Source organism: Pleurodeles waltl, chromosome 9 (assembly GCF_031143425.1).
Source record: "Pleurodeles waltl isolate 20211129_DDA chromosome 9, aPleWal1.hap1.20221129, whole genome shotgun sequence".
Classification (NCBI taxonomy): Eukaryota; Metazoa; Chordata; class Amphibia; order Caudata; family Salamandridae; genus Pleurodeles; species Pleurodeles waltl.
Genome location: NC_090448.1, coordinates 859180102 through 859196299, shown reverse-complemented (window position 1 = coordinate 859196299; position 16198 = coordinate 859180102).

The following is a 16198-nucleotide window of genomic DNA, read 5'->3' as shown; positions in this document are numbered from 1 at the left end:
CCAACAGGTTATATAAACGGGAAGAAAAGCAATGCCAGCAACTCACAGTGAATTCTTTAAGCAGTTTCATTATTCCAGGCCTTAAGTTATAAAATCATCTCTGGACACGTGTTTCTAGGTCAATCCTTTCTTCAGCAGAGAAAAATATAAAAGTGTTTCACCCTCATAGGTGCAGCCAGTGCTGGAAGTGTTCCAGGCATTTCTTTCTTACTGAAAAGACTGGCATGGCTTCAGCTTGTCTAATTACAGGCACCTTATTAGTCTCTTTAAATACCAGTCCGCCCCAGTTGGCCTCTCAAGTGAGCAGTGCATGCTGGTTGTGGTGGTCCTGCAATTTTTTCATTTTGCCCCAAGTGGGTTGCTGGAGCCAAACGAAATAATGAACCAAAGTGCAAAACCTTTGTAGGCGAATCCAAAGTAAAATTTTCAGATTTGCTGCACCTACGAGGGTGAAACACTTTTATATTTTTCTCTTCTGAAGAAAGGATTGACCTAGAAACACGTGTCCAGAGATGATTTTATAACTTAAGGCCTGGAATAATGAAACTGCTTAAAGAATTCACTGTGAGTTGCTGGCTTTGCTTTTTCTTCCCGTTTATTTAACCTGTTGGGAGTGCGGTTTAACGCCTTTGGCGCTGATGGAGTTTTGTGTGAGTTTTGTGTGGCAGGGTCCACTGATATGTATCTGGATCTCAACAATATGCTGCTGCACCTCATCTGTAAAACTGTAAAAGGGGATGGCTCCAAAATAGCAAATTATGTTAAAGTGGTGACAATTGCTTACCCTGTGCAAAACCATGTCTAATCAGGTGACCATCACCCTCGGTGATCAGCTTATCACGCAAAGTGATAACATGTACGCGTGTATGACATACATTGAGAGTATTCTGAATTACAGCCGTGATGCCCTGGACTCCCAACTTGCCTTGGCAGCTGCAAAACAAGTGGTGTATGGGGCAAGCTCTTACCTCCACCAAAGTAGGACAGTTGGTAATAAGGACCATCAGAAGCACTTCAGTCCACCACCCCTGATGCAGGATCCACGCAGCTCAGCAGGAGAGGGGATCCACACAGCCAATCATTGTTGTATTTGGAGACTGCAGAAGCAGGGGAGTGACTCCTTCAGCCCAACGAAGATTCCTTTGCTCTTCTGGTGCAGGCTGAAGACAGGCTGTCCTCAGAGGATGCACACCTGGGAAACAGTTGCAGTTGCTGGGTGGAGCCGTAGATAAAATGTTGCAGAAGGCATCTTGTTTCTTTGTTGCAGCTTGTAGAGTTCCTGGAGGATCCAGATGATGTTTCTTCAGTGAGAAGTTGAAGTGGAGGATTCCTGCTGGAGTCTTGCAATCTAAATCTGAGGAACCACCCAAAGGAGAGACCCTAAATAGCCCTGAAAGAGGGATTGGTCACCAAACTAGGCAAGCACCTATGTGGGAGGGCTGCAATGTCACCTGCTGGCCCTGGCCACTCAGATGCTCCCAGAGTTCTCTGCCAACCTTGAATCCGAGATGGTAAAACCCAGGGACCCTCTGGAGGATCTCTGAGCACCACCCTTGGAATGGTGATGGATAGGGGAGTGGTCACTCCCCTTTCCTTTGTCCGGTTTCACACCAGAGCAGGGAATGGGGGTCCCTGTACCGGTGTAGACTGGATCATGCAAGGAGGGCACCAAATGTGCCCTTCAAAGCATTTCCAGTGGCTTGGGGAGGCTACCCCTCCCAAGCTTGTAACACCTATTTCCAAAGGGAGAGGGTGTAACACCCTTCTCCCAAAGGAAATCCTTTGGTCTGCCTTCCTGGGCTTGAGCTGTTCAAGCAGAAGGAGGGCAGAAACTTGTCTATGAGGTGGCAGCAGCTGGGGCTGCCTGGAAAACCTCAAAAGGATAAAATAGAAATACTGGGGGTCCTCTATGGAGCCCACGGAGTGCATGGAATCATACAACTAATGCTTGAAAAAGCATTGGAGTATGATTTGAACATGCTTGATACCAAGCATGCCTACGTTCAGAGTTACCATTATGTAGCTGGACATAGGCCGGGGAAATGGTCCTGGAGGCTGTGGGGGCACCTCTGCTAGTGCAGGGGTGCCCTCACACAGGTATGTTGCACCTTGCCATCAGGGCTGAAAGACCTGCTATAGGGGTGTCTTATAAGTGACCTGGTGCAGTGTAAATGGCAATGAAGGGGTGCTTGCACCTTTTCACACAGGCTACAATGGCAGTCCTGCAAAATCCTTTGCGTGGACTCCCTATGGGTGACAATATATATGCTGCAGCCCACAGGGATCCCCTGGAACCCCAATGCTCTGGGTTTCTAGGTACCATATATGAGGGACTTATAAGGGAGCACCAGTATGTGAATTGTGAGTGAAATACAGAATTTTGGGAGAGAGAGCATAATCACTGAGGTCCTGGTTAGCAGGATCCCAGTGAACGCAGTCAAGCACACTGGCATCAGGCAGAAAATGGGGGCAAGCATGCCAAGAAACAGTGTACTTTCCAATACTCACACAGAGGCCCTACAGTTATCGATCGCCAAATGCGCCATGGAAAGAGTACCTCTGAAGATGTTCAGCATACCACCCTGTATCCGATTAACCAAACAGCAAAATTTATTTCGGGCCAGCTACCAAAACTTATCACAGGATCTGTGGACAACACCGCTTTTAGCAGCCTGTATACCTCAAACCCTTTCAATTTCAAACACTACGGCATCAACTACACTGCATTGGTACATGAGGGTGCTGAGATTCCTGCAAAGCCATACACGCAGAGGTTTGGAACATCTAATTTTATTCAGGAATATCTTGGACTGGTGTTGATAACAGGAAAATATCTGAGGGACTCAGGAGTCATCGTATCAAGAGAAGGATATGTGGCTGACTACACCCTTTTCGCTTTCGATCTGGCGTTTGACATGGAAGACGGGGATCACTGTAATCTGATAAAAAACGGAAGTCTAAAAGCTGAAATACGTTTTAGTCAACCCTTGGCTACCAATTTGAACATGATTGTTTGACAGCGTCATTCAGGTCAACCACGCCCAACAGATTATGTTTGACTATCTATAAAATATTGTACAATGGACACTGTACAGATACGTGAGTTTTTAAGCAGGCATAAATATGCAAAGAAATACTTTTTAGATGCTTTCCCAAGCAATGGGTTACACGAGGAAAAGGGTGTAGAAAGACCACTATCGCTAGTCTTTAATACAGATCTGCATTGCAAGGGTGGAAGGTTACAGTGTTTGACAGTTCACCGGCATTCCCCGAGCATTGCATCTATACAAAACCTCTATTCAAGTATATAAAGAAAGCGACTGTTCGGGTCGAGTATAACAAGATGCAGGTGCCGGATTCTCTAACCATCACATGTGGGGAGCACTGTATATATTTTATTAGTAAAATGTCCGAAGGTATGACGTTTAGAAATTTTCTAAATCTGTATTCGAACTATCTAGTAAACAATGATAGTATTGTTGTGAAATATGTAAAAGAAAACGTCTACGTCAAGCTCTGTTCAAACAGAATACACATTTGTCAAAAGTGTAAAGCCTTGTAATGCATATGTGCATGTAATGATAAATGTCTACAATAAAATAATTTAAGCTCAAAGTTGGACTGTACATTTTCATTCTGCCGCCAAGACACACATTAAAAAAACTTTAAAAAGATGACATAAGAGTGAAACAGTTAAAAAGTGTTTGTTACACATAATTTTAGTACAAGCATTAAGCAGCCAAACATACTAGAGAAAATAAATGATGAAAGAAATCAATCAATACATTAACCGCTGTAAAACTATGCCCACAGACAATGTAAAACATATACATAGGATCAAAACTCAGAAGCATCACACATTTAACCACATTTTTCTTTTTGACTACATCTTTTTAGTCTCCAAAAGTAGAGGTGCTGTGTTCCAAGAGGGTGACCGTGGGATAAACAGGGGCATTGACACCCAAGGGGTGGGTTTCAAAACAACTGCTGATGTTGTACTTGGCGGACTGTAAGCTGGATCTCACAAACTTTCAAGCAGCCACCACTGTTTGGCCTTACCGATGAGCATAGAAGGAACGTTGAGTTCTGCAGCTGCCTGTAGAAACTGGTCCCAACCTCTAGACACTTTCTGGAGTGATAGGGTTTTGGGGTGTGTTAAACCTTTGACAAGGTCGTTCATATGAGACATAACAATCGGCTGCCCTTTGTAGTGGAATTCACCCCGATCGTTCCATGAGGTTAGATCTTTAGAAGTGGGCATTTTACTTGCTAACATCTACGATGCCCCTCTGTACCTCTGACATATGTTTTAAATGTTCTTCAACAAAGACGTCTGAGGATGGAGGTGTTGGGGAAAACGGTTGTGGGTGGTGCTGAGCCTGAGGCGCTGTGAGGGCTGGTGGCGTTGGATCTGAGTCGGGGGTATTTAGAGCCAGAGTGTTTTCTTCAGCATGCCATTGCTTATTGTTTTGTAGAAAGGTTTGAAGAGATCTGGAGTAAAGATCTGCTGTGTGATAAGGTTTTAAACAGTACATTTCAAAATGATTTAAATCTCGGCATCTAGGCACAGTGTTACATTTTTTTGTATATCCCATGCGTCCCACGCCTCTTCTTCAGAATGCAGAACTGGCTCTCTGATATACTGATGCTGCCTTTTAGGGTGTTTAAGGTGATTTCTGAAAGGTCAGACACTAAGGGGGTCATTCTGACTTCGGCGGGTGGCAGAGGCCGCCCGCCAAAGTTCCCCGACAGAATACCGCAGCGCGGTCAAAAGATCGCCGCGGTAATTCTGAGTTTCCCGCTGGGCCGGCGGGCGACCGCCAGAAGGCCGCCCGCCCGCCCAGCGGGAAACCCCCTTCCACGAGGATGCCGGCTCCGAATGGAGCCCGCGGAGTGGAAAGGGTGCGACGGGTGCAGTTGCACTCGTCGCGATTTTCAGTGTCTGCTATGCAGACACTGAAAATCTTTGTGGGGCCCTGTTAGCGGGCCCCTGCAGTGCCCATGCCATTGGCATGGGCACTGCAGGGGCCCCCAGGGGCCCCAATACACCTGTTCCCGCCAGCAAGGTTCTGGCGATCAAAACCGCCAGAACCAGGCTGGCGGGAAGGGTGTCGGAATCCCCATGGTGGCGCTGCCTGCAGCGCCGCCATAGAGGATTCCTCAGGCCAGGGGAAAACCGGCGGGAAACTGCTGGTTTCCCTTTTCTGACCGCGGCTTTACCGCCGCGGTCAGAATTGGCCTGGATGCACCGCCAGCCTGTTGGCGGTGCATCCGCAGTCCCCGGACCTGGCGGTCTTTGACCGCCAAGGTCGGAATGACCCCCATAGTCTTCCAAAGCCGAACACAGGGTGGACTTTCTTTGTTGGGGGCCAGCGGTCATTAGTATTTTAAGAATCACTAAATTACGGTATACACGTGCAGACATGGTCAACACCTTATATTATAAGGTTTAGAAAGTAAATGTTACAAAAGTCTTGTTAACAATTTTTTTATAGGCTTGGGGGCTAGTTTCAGGTGTGAAAGCTATGGGGAGATCTGGTGGGAAAATATCAGCACGTAGTCTGTTGTCTTCTAAAGTCTTGGGTTTTAAGTTTTCCAGCAGGTACCCGTGAGGTTTAGTGGTAGTGTCCTTAAAGGCTTCTAATAAAAACTGAGGGGCATATTTATTCTCTGTTTACGCTGCATGTGCGTCAAAAATTGTGATGCACAATCAGCGCAAACCGTGCACCATATTTAACCTTTGACGCCCGAGCCCACGAATGCCAAAATCCAGCGGTGTGCGTCATTGTCATTGTCTGGATGCGGGAAACCGTCTTGCGTTAATGACATGCAAGGTAGGCGTTCCCGTCCAAAAAAAACCTTAAACACCCGTGCGCCCTATTTATGGTACTGCACAAAAATAACGCACGGCCGGGCGGTGGAGTTGGAAAATGACACACAACCCGATTTGCATCAAAAAATTACGCCTGGGTCAGGGCAGGCATTAAAATGGGGCAAACACACCACTACTTAAGGGAAACACACAGAAGCAACAGCAGAGCTCCAAAAGGAAGACATGGAGGTGCTTTTCATCCAGCATGCACGCAGACGCAGAGCACAGGACCAACAACAACAGCTTCCACAACACCAGAAGGGACCCCAAAGGCAACGCAGAAGGGAGGAGAGGATATTCCGCACCAGGACAATCCTTCTGGGACTCCGCCAACAAGACGTCATTCAGAGGTACAGGCTTAACTGGCAAGCCATTCAGCAGCTGCTGCGCAACATTGAGACACAGTTCGCACCCAGCTTGCAGACACCCCATTCCATTCCACCAGAAACCAAGATGCTAGCTGTACTACACATGTTGGCAAGCGGCTCCTTTCAAACCACTGGTGCCCTGGTTGCTGGTATCTCACAGCCATCATACTCTGCCTTCCTCCCCAAGGTACTGGATGCCATCATCTCCCTCACACCCCGCCACATCAGCTTCACCAACACACAGCAGAAGCAGCAGAAGACAAAACAGGGGTTTTATCAAATTAATGGCTTCCCGCACGTCCTTGGTGCCATTGACTGCACACATGTACGCATTGTGCCACCTGCTGCAAACGAACATCTATACTGCAACAGGAAACACACACACTCCATCAATGTGCAGGCCATTGTCGATCACTGGGGTTTGATCACCAACATTGTGCCAAAGTATCCTGGGAGTGTACATGATTCATTCGCCACTGCACCATCAATCAACACTTCCAGGATGGACGATATGGAAATGGCCTACTCGTTGGTAAGTACAGAAACCCAGTTATATACACACTGCACAGCAACCCTCTAGGACACACAACACATACACCACGACATCGACACGTGGACAGGAACACAGGTTGTGACACTGCTAGGCATGTTTGATATCCTCACCCAATGGGAGACACACCTAGGGACCAATGTCATTTCCAAATAACAACTGATGCCACTCCACAGACACAAGGGAAACATTTAAAACAACACAATGACAAACACATTGCCCCAACTGGCTGTACATCTGGGAAGATTAAACTTTCAATATCACATCAATAACACTCAATCCAACACCCTTCAAACCAATACGTATTGTGTAAGGGGTGTGTAATGTTTTTTGTCAAGGTCAAACACCATGACACAGATGACTACAATGAAGGTCACGTGCAATCATTGAGGATGTACCATTATCTCACATCACTCCTGCTCTCACATTGCCCACTACCAAGAAGCAAGTGGACTGTGCGAAGAACACATCTTGAAGGGACAATATTGAAAGTGCACATTCCTACACATATGCATTGCGACAAATTAACACAAACACAACAGATGTACTGCCATACGGACCTTCTGAAACTCTGAATGACAACCTCACAACCAAGTTAGCCATCGGAACTTGAACATGTTCAGTAATATACTGTAGGTACATGTTACTAACTGAGTCGACTTGGCAAGGGCAGAGAAATAGGTCTGCAGTGAACTTGTCACACATGTGAAAATAGTGCATAGTCAATTGTTAACACGTCAGTGCTCACAACATACTGAGATGGTTTGCACATTGTCACCTTGCAAAATATAAGGGTCTCACTGATGCTTAAATTAATCTATTGCATATCTCAAATTGTATGGGATGTCCAGGGTACATAGATGCAACTGTGTTGCCACCACTGTCGAATTGATTCTGTGTATGGAAGTATCATCTCACCCCCAGTTAAGACACAGGGACACCTGTTTCACATGTCACAATGCAAGGGAGTACACACTGTATTGCAACTCTACAAAAATACTGCTGATATTCTGTCTACAGCCAAACACCCGTTCAGATAAGGAAACAAACCAATGCTGATGGTACTTCCTAGAAGCCTAGGAATCCACAATATAGTAACACAAACACCAATGAGTCACAGAGAACACAAGAGAACTACTGCCATGCAAAGTGATATTTATGGGGCAAGCTACAGCAACATGTTCTCACTCATTTTCTCTTTCAGCTGATCAGGGGTATGGGATCCAGCCATGGATTATGACCCCATTTGCAAACCCACGCACTGCAGCAGAGCTTGCCTATAATGAGGCACATAGGAGGAGACACACCATATTCAAGAGGACCTTTGGCATCCTGAAGTCAAGATTCGGGTGCCTCAACATCACCGGAGGCAGCCTCCTATACTCGCCTGAAATGGTGTGCAAAATAATTTTGACCTGTGCGATCCTGCACAACGTATGTGTAAGAAGGAACATTCCCCTATGTGAACCCGACCCACAAATGCCTGAAGAGGAGGAAGAGGAGGATGCTGTCCATCAACATGAGGGGGCCATCCAAACACAGCTGCAGGATTGCGTCGGAGACAACATATTGCCCAAAATTTCTTTTAACTGTACTCACCCATCACCACTGTATTACCATATGTAAATAAACACCTATGCTAATCACCATATCATGGTCTGGATAATCATTTTTGCATAACATTATCTCTAACTATCAGAATCAGAGTGGAGCCTCATGGAGCATTGCTGAAATACCGATTAGGACACAGAACATTCCTAAACTAGTTAGATGCGTATGAATGTACAGCCACATTCACTTACACTGTAAATGACATATATCCTGTACATGTCACATTTGAAGGGCAATAGCAGAGGACCACACCTATTTCACACATACATGTTGGCAACATGGTTCATCGCAGCATATGGTTTACAACTAAGACACTATCAGTCAATAATGGAAAAAAATGCCTCCTACATGAGGCAGTGGATGTGCTATTGCATTAGTAACAGGAATGTATGACCAGACCCTTGACAACAGTAAGTGTTACATTACCTATCTTTGCAAGGACTATGTGTGACTAGATTTCCATATAAGCAGCAATGTCAAAGCACAAGTGCCCCAGGTATGACTAGCATTGCTCACATGACATCCCCTGCACATGGCAGCCCATGTCCTAAGTCCTCACACACACATGTTCCCGGTCTCACCCCACCCTTTGTCAGAGGTTCCTGGAATGGTAATATGTGTCTCCAGATAATCCCTCCTCTACACACTCACAGACTCACAATGTAAATCCAGTGTGCTACCCTCATTAGTATGGTATGCCATAGTCATTGTACTTCTGTTTGCATGGACGTCAGGTTAAATAATGCACTGGCTTGTAGTCTCTAAGCCCTGTTATCACCTGTACATTGCTTCCCACGTGAAAGGTACTGTTGGCCATTTGAACTTCAATCTCACCTACAGGACTTGTGAGAGACTGATGCCGCACACACCTGTGAGCACCTCCATGGACACCAGCCATTTGAACATGCACTGCCCTTGCAGCTGCTTGGAACAGCAATGAAGCTGCCATTTCATCCATATCACTTATGCCTTCCAGTATAAATCAACTGTGTAACACAGCCCTTGGGTTAATGTGTTCCTTTCCAAAAACACAGGACAAACACACTTTTCTGTTTCCACTGTGTTGTTCCTCATTTGACCACTCTCAGTCTGACCACTGTGTATTTACCTTGTGAAATGGTTGGAACCTGATTCACCCTGCATCCTGTGAGCCTGACTGGCTCCTGTCTTAGCGTTACCCAAAGGTTCCTTGGGCCTACATTTGTATCATAGTTGCTTTCCCAACCCTCATATTCCTCTTGGGGTATTGTTTCAGGTGGGTCTACAATGCATACTCAAATACATTGTATGGCATAATCAGTTTATTTATTGCAGCATGGGGGGAATTTGTCTCCAAATAGCCGAATCATGGCCTTTCCCTTGTCTGGGTCTCATGTATGCATGAGTGACAATTTGTGACTGTGTACCATGGCTGTATGCATGGATTGGGTATGGTACCTCCAGCACAACAAACAACGTCAGATAATGTGCATGAAATGTCTACACATGTTAGGACCCTGACAGTCCACACGCTGATTCACATTGCTCCCAACATATTGATGGGGCTTTTGTGGTCAATAGCTGTGAGCGTAATCAGCACAAAGGCACTGATGTTACCAGATGCTGTAGGAATTTTAAAGGCCAACCTGTGTACAAATGTTGTCAGGAAACCTGCCAGTATAAGATTCCTGAGACATTAACTTTGTCATCACACCAAGGTTGCCCTGTTGACAGTCTCATAACACGTCTGCAGTGACAGGGTTGGACCATCCCCATATGTGTTCTCAAATCAGCATTGGCTTTCCTTCTGTTGATCTGCGAAGGATACTTTGTAGATGCAGGATATAGCTCCACAGACTCATGACTAGACCTGCACATAACTGTGACAACATAGACCCCAATAAATATATAGGCTAAACATTGGCCCACACACATGAACCAGACACCTCTATGCATTTTACCACTGGAAATATGAGAACACGTGCTGCTTGGTCTGCTGGTCCTCCACTGCCACAGGAGAGACATGGCTCATTTATGTGACTCCAACTGTGGCGTAACATTACAATTGTGTATTATATTAGGGACTCTGTGTCACAAACACGGTACCCACATAGTATGATCCCATGCCTAACTCATGGTGGGTTAACAAACAAGTGCCTAGGAAGTAGTATCCAACATTCCAGGACATGTGATGGCTAAGTTTTGCAACATTGACATGAACAACCGTCTGCTATCTATCCAGTGCATGCTTTGTCATTGGTGGTGTTTATGTTCCAAAAAACCTAGGAAGTGCACACAACAGTTCTTGCTATGTGTATGACTTCCACATGTCCTCTCTCATTTCCACACAGACTTGCATCTGAGGGTTGGACACATTGACTCCACATGCATACCAGCAGATTAGCAAAAATGCATCTTGTGATGTTCACACATTGGGTCAACAACAATAGTAGTAGCCAAATCACACACATTGACCCATAGGCTTTGAGTTATTGTAGTGAGTTGTGTCGCCTTGCTATCCTCTCTTGACGCAAAACATGCCCAAGCTGGCTAATACATAATTGTATTCCACACGTTTGGCCATCTATTGCGTCAGTGATGCGCAAAAATCCGGTATACCAAGTAGAGGATCACGGCCTGCAGTAGTATTATCTGTCACATGTACCCATACACCGTAGTACCCAATGTGGGTGCAATCAGCCTATCTCTGTATTTCCACAACTGTCATGTCCCATTCAAAATGAGAAATTACCCAAACCCTGTTAATGACAGACAATTTGATGCACATGCGTCAAAAAAGATGCACATGTGTCTAAAAATGACGCATATGCGTCAAAATGTGACGCACAATTCCCTGAAACATCCATTGGCCCTGAGCGGTAATTCCCACACTGTCCCCCCGGAAATCTGTTAAGTATAACACATATTTAACAATATGGATGCGGGGTTATTTCTTATCATGTGTGTCAAAAATAAAATGACGCACAGACTGTAAGCGTCATTATATTTTGAGGCGTAACAAGAAAAACACACTGCATTTGAGGCAGGAAGTGATGTAATTGTATATCCTGTTTACAGAATTGGTACAGTGGGTGTACTTTCACTTTCACTTTCACTTTGCAGTCTGTGATATTTCCTGACTCTGTGGCTGTGTATAGACTTGTCTCTTTGTGCATTTTGTGATTTTGTCTCCAGTGTGGTCTTTAAATTGTCTTTTTGTGTATAATTACTGTCTGTGGTATTCTGTCTGAGTGTTTTTGTGGTCAGCTGTGTTGTCAACATTTGTCTTTGTTGTGTTGGGAGTCTGTTGTGGGTAGTGGTAGTTTGGTTATAGTTGGGCTGTGTTTGTAGTTTTTTTGCATTTTCCTGTCCTACTTTCCCTCTATTCTCCTTTGTTCCCCTTTAACCCCTCTTTATTTTTGGTACAATAATGTTGGGTAGGCCTCGTCTTGGCAGGATGGGTGAGGAGGAGCTGGGTGGGTGAATTTGGCTGGTGTGCTACTTCCTACCCTTGATGATAGAGGCAGGTGGTCGTTTGATCCAAGGCTATCACACAGAGACAAGGAGGCTCCGGTGGGCAAAGGTGTTGTACCATCTGCAGAGAATATAGAACACACCGCAAAATAACCACCAGCTGAAGCACCGCTGAGCTGACCTTGTTGCCAGGGAGCAAGATCTGCTGGACCACCTGGGGATTGTAATTGGTGGCCCTGTTGGTGAGTACAAATCAGAGTAATGTGCACGTTTAAATGCTCTGTAGTGACAGTAGCTGATTTGTTCATATTCTGCCAGCAATGTTTTTGAACATGTGGAATGCTAGTGAAACATAAAGGGCCATATTTCGACTTTGTTAGCACCGCAATTGCGACCTGTTTTGAAGCAAGAGCGGCGCAAACTTACAAAATACAATTGTATTTTGGAAGTTAGCGCCACCTTTGTGTCAAACAGCAACACAAATGCAGTGCAAAATATGTATAGAAATGAGCCACAGTTGCCTGTGAAGTATACAACTTTCCTACACATTACCGTCATTTGTTGACGCAACAGATAGACTAACTTTCTAAACACAACAGGAGCATGAAAATTTGTGCTGGCTTCACGTCAATTGATGATGGCAATGTGGCTCAAATATATGTTTCATGTGTGGTTGTTGAGTGTATCAGGAAACGTATTTTTGAAATCCAGAAATTTGTCTGAAATATTGTGTCCCTCAATTGTTTTCAGATACATGTCTGAACTGGATTCTGACACATACGTAACAAGTAATAACTTACCTCAGGTAACATCTTAGACTGATATTTTGAGTTTGTAGTGCCACATTTCAATTAGGGATGGCTGACAAAAGGTATGCACACGGGTTCATATCTCTATGGTTGGTGCAACTCACCATAGCTGTGGCACATCAAATGAAGAAAATGATACAAATTGAGGGCTAACGACTGTCCCTGGCCCTCTGTACATTGTACCTGTGTGTCTAAAATTGGTCTGAGTCACACTGTTTGGGTGATTGGTATGGCAGTCCTCATGGAAAGTGGCTTTGGATGTCTCTCATGGACACACATGATGAGAGGAATACACTCCATGATTTTGTCTGCTCACTAATGAAGGAGCATGTTTGCCACCACATGATAGTTAGGGCCTCTGCATGTGTGCGGATATGTGGGTATCACTCACTGGAGTCCCCGGGTCTGTACATGTTTGCAGTGGTATGTAGGATGCAGTATCATCATGTCTGAGAGGCTTTACTTTCGGAGTTAATATTACACATAGTATTTGTATTTTGAAGTGTTGTACGGTGCACAGACATTGAGCACATTTCTCCCTTCCATGCCTTACAGGTGGACCTGCACCCTACACTATTGGAGAGGTGGCTCGATTTGCGGACCCAGACATCTCCAGTAAGTGTTGATATTTCTGTTCTGTGTTGTGTTTGCTGATGATGTGTGATTGACTCCTGTGTGTTGGACACATAGCAAGGTGTGATGCGCTGTTCAATCATCTGTTTTGTTCCTTGAGTGGAGTATCATTTTATCACCATCTTTGAGTTGGCCAATCCTTTCCTATTGGCATTTTTTGGGATTCTAGGTCAGTCCTGTAGGCACGGCAATGTGAATAGGGATGAGTTATCTGGATAAAACTTGAAATCAGAAAATGTAGCAGTGGACCATATTAGTTAATTAGTCAGCAAGTCAGACCCTGATTTTCACAGAATAGAGATGCCAAAGTCTTACCCACAGACTTCAGCTTCCATATTCACTAATGAACATGTTGGACTGTATGTTTAACTTCCTAGCAGCATGTAGCTCCACATGTTGTGCTACAAGTATGAGGCACTTGAGTACAATGGCCTAGGTGTGCATGCAGCTCATGGCCAGAAGTGTGATTGCATCTATCTGTTTATTGTAAGTCATGGCTTACTGGTAGGAAATGATGTAGACAATGGTCTGCATTTCCAAAGATAAGTGTTGATGGGATTGTCCAAGGTTTGGGTGTATCCTATTTGGAGTTCCTCCTTACCTGTGGTGCGTTGGCCAAACACATGTACAGCTTTCCAAAGCTTCCTGGTTGTCCATGTTCTTAGAAATGATTAGTTACTTGTCCCCCCCCCCCAGACACAGGCTTAGGGTTGTGAATAGTGTACCTAGGACTGATGATCCAAGTTTGGTACACAGACATGTAAATCAGTAAATCACTTGTCCAAAGCTAGGATACCCACTCATGATTAGCACTTGCATTCTATACTGGGAAGTCCATTTAAAACTCCCAGATCTTGTGGCCCTAGATTGCCATCCAGAACATAGAAATGTGTTGGCCTGTCAGTGGTGGAGGATATGCAGCATGATTTTTACCTGACAACTGGCAGAACTATGATGCCAACGTCATTCCAGTTGTTACCCATCTTGTAGGGTTTGGATGTGCTATTTGATGATAGGACATTTGTAGGCTGGCTTGCCATGTACTTGCTCAGGGACTATCAGTAATCTGCATGATGATATGGGGTGTTACATGTACATTAGATGTATTGTATGATTTACTTCTTGAGCTATTTCACACAATTCAGTACCTAATGTTTGGTTTTCCATTTGTCTTAACAGCAGCCAATATGACTCCCATCCAGCTTCGAGAGTTTCAACGCAGGGCAATGCGTTACCGCCACATTCTGGATGTGGAGTCTGGGTACCACAACATGGCAAGACGATATCGCCATGAGAGAGCCTCCAGAGTGTGGAGGGCATTTGCACAAGGGGTCCCTTCCATGTCCACCACAGCCACCACCACCACCACCACCACCACTACCACCCAGGTGGCACCAACAGCAGCTGGGACCTTTGCTGAACCATCTATAGCAACAGCTCCAGGACCAGTCACAGCATCACCTGCACCTCAGCCTACAGACATGGCACCGACAAGGGCCCATACTTTATCGACTGGCACCCAGACCACCCCTGCTGCAGCCATAGACCCTGCAGCTTTTGCACAGATGCAAAGGAACTTGGACCGTGTCCTACGGAAAATGACCAGACTTCAGCAGGAGGTGGCACAAGTTAACCGGAGGGTGCGTGCCGTTAAAAAGACCCTGAAGAGGGCCAACTTGTAGGCTTCTACTCCGACATGATTTCCCTCGCCTCCCTCCTATTTCCTGGTTCTTTAACTTAGGGGGTTTAGGGGGCTTAGTATTAGGTTAGTATAGGCTGTTAGTTTAGTTAGTATTAGTTTTCGTATTTTTTTCAACTGTTTTTTATTATGTGTTTGGGCAATGTTGGGGTTTTGGGGCCAGATGTAGCAAATAAAATATTTGCGAGTTGCAAAGTGCGAGTCTATGCGACTCGCAATTTGCAACTCGCAAATTGGTATGCAGTACGGTGTCTCAGACACCGACTGCAACTCGCTATGGGGTCGCAATGACCCACCTCATCAATATTCATGAGGTGGGTCGTAAATTGCGGCCCCATAGCGAGTATAGGCACTCGCAAACATGGAGGCCTGCTGTCGTCAGCAGACCTCCATGTTCGTGACTGCTTTCAATAAAGCAGTTTTTTTTTTTTAAGTGTAGCCCGTTTTCCTTAAAGGAAAACCAGCTGCACTTAAAAAAAAAAATGAAACCTTTAGTTTCGGTTATTTTTCAGGGCAGGTAGTGGTCCCTTGGACCACTACCTACCCTGAAAAAATATTTTTGGGTCCATTCACAAAGTGGAAGGGGTCCCATGGGGACCCCTTCCAATTTGCGAGCGGGTTACCATCCACTTGAAGTGGATGGTAAGTGCGACACCATTTGCGACCGCGTACGCGGTCGCAAATGGTATTGCATACCACTCAGACTCGCAAATAGGAAGGGAACACCCCTTCCTATTTGCGATTCCGAAATGCATATTGCGAGTCGGTACCGACTCGCAATATGCATTTCTGCATTGGGAAACGCGTTTAGCGACTCGCAAGCGGCAATTTTTGCCGTTTGCGAGTCGCTAAACGTTCCCTACATCTGGCCCCCGGTGTTTTCAAAAATGAAAAAATATATATATTTTTAAAAATATACAAAAAAAAATGTCTTTGTTTAGTATAAGATAGTTTGTGTTTAGGTTAGTATCTGTTGTTCTCCATGTGTCCCGTCTTATGAGGGGGTTGATGTTTAGTTTGTTTAGTTAAGTGTGATAAGTAAGTTTAGCTTAGGTTAGTTAGGGACAGTTGTGGGTAATGTGTAGTTAGAGTAGAATAGGTTAGGTTAGGTGTTTCCCCTGGTTTTAGCTTCTGTTTTCACTGTTTAATAAATATCTAAGTAACCCTTTACAGTATGTGTCACATGCTTGTAGATCAGGTCCT